Source organism: Geotrypetes seraphini, chromosome 9, assembly GCF_902459505.1.
Source record: "Geotrypetes seraphini chromosome 9, aGeoSer1.1, whole genome shotgun sequence".
NCBI lineage: Eukaryota > Metazoa > Chordata > Amphibia > Gymnophiona > Dermophiidae > Geotrypetes > Geotrypetes seraphini.
The window spans coordinates 77,131,858-77,138,499 of record NC_047092.1 but is presented as its reverse complement, the minus strand read 5'-3'; the positions used below and the strand labels follow the sequence as shown (position 1 = coordinate 77,138,499).

At 43.9% G+C, this 6,642-nt stretch overlaps 1 protein-coding gene across 2 annotated transcripts in view; it reads left to right on the top strand.

Moving 5' to 3' along the window:
• The first annotated feature begins 230 nt into the window (after positions 1 to 230).
• Positions 231 to 6,642, top strand: part of MSRB3 (methionine sulfoxide reductase B3) — a 160,837-nt gene continuing 154,425 nt past the window's right edge. Inside the window, exon 1 of one of the 2 annotated variants that reach the window (XM_033959002.1) lies at positions 231 to 350. The gene's annotated coding sequence lies outside the window, so the exon portion shown is untranslated. The remainder of the gene's footprint in view (positions 351 to 6,642) is intronic. The other variant, XM_033959003.1, reaches the window with a different exon arrangement.

The following is a 6,642-nucleotide window of genomic DNA, read 5'->3' as shown; positions in this document are numbered from 1 at the left end:
GTGTGGGGTTGCTTTAAAAATAATTTGTACTTTTGCTGGCAACTTCAAAGTTTTAAGGTAGGACGGAAGTGGTGGCGGCGGCGAGAGAGAGATGGAAAGATGCCAGACAGGTGGACCAGTTTGAATTTTGGTTGGGGGGGGGGGGGGGGGATGCTGTTCATTGTTGAGTTCTGCTTCTCTTTTGCTTTGCTGATAAAAGTCTCTGTCTCATAGCCAGGTCCCGCATCTCCCGGAAACAGGAAATTGCATCGGAGGGGGCGGAACGCTAGAGAAGGGAAAGGGTTGTGTTTCTGTTGGGTAATCTGTACGAATTACTGTTGCTGTCGACGACTTCAAAGACGAGCTTGAAGGTAGTACGTGGGGGCTGGGAGTTTGAAGGAAAGGTGCTGGTCCGCTGGGGGGGGGTGGAGGGAAAATATTGAAGAAGAGAAGGGGTGACTTGCTTTGGTTCTTGAATGCGTGTGAAGAGAGGTATGAGAGTGGGTAAACGCGTGTGAATTTGGTATCTCTACAAATGGGTTAGTTTTGTATCTACCTTGATGAACTTTGCTTCCAAACATAGGAGCCAAGTTTTCGAAATGATCAGGGATGCTAAATTAAAAACGATTGGATACTGAAGATGTTTGCTCAATCTGAGCACCCCGAGAGATGGAATCTATGCTTCCAACTGTGGAGCATGAGTTGTTTCTCGAATTTACTGATAATGTTCTTCATAGTACAACAGTACTTATGTTTGCTAGAACCCTCTTCTTAAGTTCATAAGATGTCACTAGGCGACCTGTCAAGGTATGCATGAAAATTATTTTGAAAGCCTATTGTACCCAATTTAGTGGTAAATATTCCTGTATCTTTTTCCTTTTTTTCTTGATCTCCCACTACGTTGCTTGTTCCTTACAGAATCTGGCATATGTCAATTTAATTTGTGCTTGCTGTGAACATTTCTTTTGTAATCTGCAGTCTTGAGTTGCAGCTACAGTATTAATCTTGCATGGTTTGTTTTAGTTCACCTTATTGTGACCATTTACAATCCAGACTTAATTAAAGTACAGTATAGTTATACAGGTACAGTCAGAGATACTAGCTATTATTCCAGTATTTACCATTTGTTTTTCTTGTTTGTTGATCTAATTTTTTAGACGGGGGGGGGGGGGGGGAGAGAGGGTTTTTTTTTGGTTACAAATTCAGTTGTTTCATTCCCTCTGTGTACTGGTGGTTGCAGTGGCGTACCTAGGGTATGTGGCACCCGGGGCCCATCATTTTTTGACCCCCCCCCCCCAATGTAAAAATATATTTTTTGTAATAACCATGAAAAATAAATGGTCATAATAGAAACAGGCACTGAAAATTTTCTTTTATTGAACCTCATATATGTAACCATTATTCCAAACATAACATAAATTATGTCTGAATTGTCATGACATCAGAAGTACATATGGAGTAGTTGCAAGTGATGCTTGGGACAGTTCTGATTGTGTTAGTTTGGTTTTATGTGTTTTTTGAATAGAAGGGTTTTTATTTCTTTTTTGAAGGTTTTGTAGTTTGTTGTCGAGGTCAATAGGTTGTAGAGTTGGGGGTCGAGTATTAGGAGGTTGAACAGTTTTTTTTCTTTTGACGATTTTGGTTGGAGGGTGTGTGAATGGTGCGTGAGTTCTCCTATGTCTGGATGAGGTGGATTTAATTATTTAGCTGAAGAAATTAGTAAACCCCCCCCCATTCCACACACATTAATTCTCTTCCATTTTTGTTCCCATTCTAAAAAACACTGATAAGTTCCCAGAAAAAAAATACATTAAAATAAGAAGTGAAAACAAAGGCCCCTACAGATGAGAACATAACATAAGAATAGCCTAACTGGGTCAGACCAATGGTCTATCATGCCCAGTAGCCCATTCTCATGGTAACCAATCCAGGTCACTAGTACCTGGTCAAAACCCAAAGAGTAGAAACATTCCATGCTACCGATCCAGGGCAAGCAGACACTTCCCCCATGTCTTAATAACAGACTATGGATTTTTCCTCCAGGAATTTGTCCAAACTTTTCTTAAAATCAGCAACGCTATCTGCTTTTACCATAACTTCTGGCCACTTCATTTTTAAGCTTAGATCTTTCCTTCCAAACAGAGACCTTGCTAGATGTCAAATACAGAAAGAACAAGGTAACTTCACAAGGACTTAGCTGTGCAGGAAATGTGAATCTCCTCATACACCCACCATATAGTGCAAAAATGTGCAAAGGTCTGTTTTTTTCTTTCGATCACTACATAGCCTAATGCCACACAAGCAGTGCTGTTACAAACATATTCTGAAGGTCAATGCTAAGGTTAATAAAGTTTCCTTCCTTGGACAACAAGGAGATACTGACAAACCACTGGAAGAGATCCCAAAACAACTACCCAGGCACAACACCCAAAGACCCACTCAGTGTGTGAACCAGTTGAATAGAGTGGACTAACTGGGGAGTGGAAATGGGCCCGGAGTTTGCTCAGCAGAATTTCCCAGACCACCTCTTCCTCTCAACACATTGACACGCTGCCACCACCACCACCATTAGGAACACCTCACCGGGTAGGCCAGCAATGCTTATAAACTTTATAAAACACATTATTATATTTTCTTATAAAGCACATATTTTAACTGAACTCTCTGACATCCTCAGCCTTGCCATTCACAAAAATAGAAGGAAGAAAAGTTCCCGTTTCCTGCTGTCTCATGTCCCCGGCCTATACAATATTTTTCTTCTGCAGACCCTTCAAAAGTCTGACCAAATCCTCGTTTCACTTGCATTCTGGATAACTTTACTTACCCGATGCCTAAACGGAGGGGCCGTAGTGCCATTGGTGCCTCGCGGCCCACTGTCACCCCCGCAGTCGGCGATATTGGTGAGCTTCTCAGACGGATGCAAGGAACATTTTTAGCGTCGGAGAGGGGCCCGCAGAGGAACAGCGGTGTAAGCGAGGCCGTGGCAGTTCCTCCGGGATTTGAAATATCTTTGAGCCCCTGCAGCCTCAACTAAGCAGCTCTCCAAGGGGTATGGGAACCCCGGATGTCGGGGTTTCGCCTTCCCCTGAGGCAAGTAGTCCAGCGCAGAGCCTGCTGATAGGAGCTCATATTGAAATGAGCTCCTTGGAAGAAGCTGAGAGTAAATCAACTAAGGAGAGGCGAGCAAGTCTTCAGAGACAGCGACAAGGAATTCAACTGGATGGTGAGCACTATGACACTTCTACTTCTTTAATTTCCTTGGATAAACCTTCGGAAGTAACTCTTGACTCATTGTGGGATCTTATGGCCGGATTAGTGAAGACCATAAGTCCCAAACTTCAGTTAATAGAGGGGAAACTGTCTCAACATTCTACTGAACTTAAAATACTGGAAAACGAATTGACTGCCTCTAATTCTTCTGTTCAAAAGCTTGAACAGGAAATAAAATCATCTAAACAGCTACAAGATGTTCTAATGAAGGACAATATAAATCTCAGAAGAAAGATGGAGAATTTGGAAAATAATTCCAGATACAACAATTTAAGATTAATCAATTTTCCTAAGTTACCATTGGTGTCACCTAGAGAAATGTTTAAGAGATATTTACTTGAAGTTTTGGGGGCCTCAGAAGATTCAATACCTCCTTTATCACGAGTTTATTATTTACCTAACAAGAATAAATCGTTAAATAGGTCCTTGGACCAAGGACAATTGGATGTATCGGAGTTATTGGAGGAATCTGATAAAGAGGCTGTAGAACAAAGTACTTTGATTGTAACAGTAGCCCTCTCTATTGATAAAGTTTGGTTGTTAAAATTATTCTTTAAAAATAGACAGAAAGAATTTATGGGCTTTAAAGTGCAGATATTTCCTGATTTATCATGAGAGACTCAAAAGCGTCGCCGTGAATTTCTAATGTTGAAATCAGGTGTTACATTCTTAGGTGCTACCTTTTACTTACGACATCCCTGTAAGTGTATAGTGCATCACCGAACAGTTAAATATGTTTTCTTTGAACCTAGTCATTTGACTTCCTTCTTAGCGCTCTTTCGTTTGGAGGCAGAAAAACCATAAGCCCTAAGATTATTGATTAATCCCAGCAATCAGCCCTCCAGCTAACTTTAAGAGTAAGAGTGTTCATTTTGTTCAATTCTTTTCTTTGTTCTCGCTAAGGAATCTTGGATCCCATAATTTGAGGACTTGAGCATATTAGTTATAATTATTTAATGTTGTTGAAATATTTCTTGCTTTATGTTGAATTACTAATCTTGCTTTCTGTACAAGTCATTCTTGATTGTATGATTTGAAAATCAATAAATATATTTAACAATAAAGTCCTGAGGATGCCATCTCTCCCCAATCCCAGGTCCTAAAGTCTAAGACAGTAGCGCAAACTAGTGCTGCCCGATTCAAGGAAAAAAAAAAAAATTCGATTCAGCCTATTGAATTGATTTTTCGATTCAACTTTCCTGCTCTGGCAGGATACACATTTCAAATCTGACATATTGTAATCACAAAACAGAAAATAAAATTAGTTTTTCTACCTTTTGTTGTCTGGTTATTTTTCAAATCTTGTTGGTCCAAGGCTCTGGTTGTCTTCTGATAACTTGCTTGCCAGGGTCTCCTTCTTTCTGCATGCTAACCATCCATCTGCCATCTCTGTCCTCCCCTTTTCCCTTCCCTCCCCAGGAAGTCTGGCATCTTTCCTTTTTTCGTCTCCCTCCACAGATCCATCTTTTCTTAACTACCTTTTCATCCAGCATCTCTCCCTCCTTCCCCACCACCCCAGGGTCCACCATCTCTCCCTTTCTTTTCCCAACTACCCTCCTATCAAGTATCTCTATCCCCCCTCCACACCATCCCTTGTGTCCAACTTCTCTCCCTTTCTGTTCCTTCCCTCTCTAAAAACCATGGTCCATCATCTCTCTCCCTCTTCTCTATTTTCAGACCCATTATTTCTTCCCACCCAAAGTCCAGCATATGCGCGTCTCTTTGAACCCCCCCATTCCCTCCGTGTATTTCTACACCAGGGCCCCCCTCCCTGAAGGCCTGCCCCCCCTTGAAGGCCTGCCCCCCCTTGAAGGCCTACCTGCCCCTTGAAGGCCTGCCTGCCTGTTCCCCCCCTTCAAGGCCTGTTCCTCCCTTGAAAGCCTGCTTGCCTGTCCCCCCCCTTGAAAGCCTGCCTGCCTGTTCCCCCCCCCTTGAAGGCCTGCCTGCTTGTCACCCCCCTCCCCCTTGAAGGCCTGCCTGCCCGCCCGCCCTCCCCACCCTGAAGGCCTGATGCCCTGACCCACCCCGAAGGATCACTCGCCCCCCTGGCCTCCCCGCACCACCTACGAAGCAGCCCGCAGCAGGATCGCAATGCCAGCGATCCCTGCGCTGCTTCGGACCTGCTTCCTCTGCCGCGGTCCCGCCCCTCCTCTGACGTTAGAGGAGGGGCGGGACCGCGACGGAGGAAGCAGTGCCGAAGCAGCGCAGGGATCACTGGCATCGCGATCCCGCCGCGGGCTGCTTTGTAGGTGGTGTGGGGAGGCCAGGGGCCGAGCGGTCCTTTGGAGGGGGACTGAACGCCAAGGCCGGGAGCACCCCCTCAGGGCTTGCACCCGGGGCGGATCTTCCTCCCCCCTTGGTATGCTACTGGGTGGTTGATCAGAATGCTTGTCCAAATTTAATGATAAAAATTGATTCTCGATATTTACTTCTACTTCAGTAGGTTTTATACTGTATATTTGGATTTGCTTAACATGTTATGTAAGTCTATTATTGTTGCTCTGTCTAGGGTCAATATTTAGCCCATGATGGTTGGCTTCCAGGTGCAGGCTGAACTAATCCTGGATATTCAAACCTGAAGCATGCATGGCTCCCGGCTTTGAATATGCAAATACTGTATGTGTGCAGAGCTGAGCACCAGCCAACATTCAGAGTGGTGTCTGATTAGCTTGGTTTATAAAGTTAGGAGGGCAGCAAACTGATATATCTCTGGGGCTGATGCAGAAAGCTACTTGGGTTACTTACTACATTCATCCTTAACAAGCAGTTTATCTGTTTATTAATGGCTACTGCAGGTTAATAGGGTTTCTGCACTGAGGTTAGACATAGTAACATAGTAGATGATGGCAGATAAAGACCCGAATGGTCCATCCAGTCTGCCCAACTTGATTCAGTTAAAAATTTTTTTCTTAACTATTTCTGGGCAAGAATCCAAAGCTCTACCCTGTATTGTGCTTGGGTTCCAACTGCCAAAATCTCCGTTAAAACCTACTCCAGCCCATCTACACCCTCCCAGCCATTGAAGCCCTTTCCAGCCCTTCCTCCCCCAAATGGCCATATACAGACACAGACCATGCAAGTGTGTCCAGTACTGGCCTTAGTTCAATATTTAATATTATTTTCTGATTCTAGATCCTCTGTGTTCATCCCATGCTTTTTTGAACTCAGTCACCGTTTTCCTTTCCACCACCTCTCTCGGGGGTGCATTCCAGGCATTCACCACCCTCCCTGTATAGTAGAATTTCCTAACATTGCTCTTGAATCTACCACCCTTCAACCTCAAATTATGTCCTCTGGTTTTACCATTTTCCTTTTCTCTGTGGTAGATGCAGGGCTGCTCTCTAATGTCTACAATGGGGGCTCAATGCCAGAAACCTACTGTCAGGTCTGAGG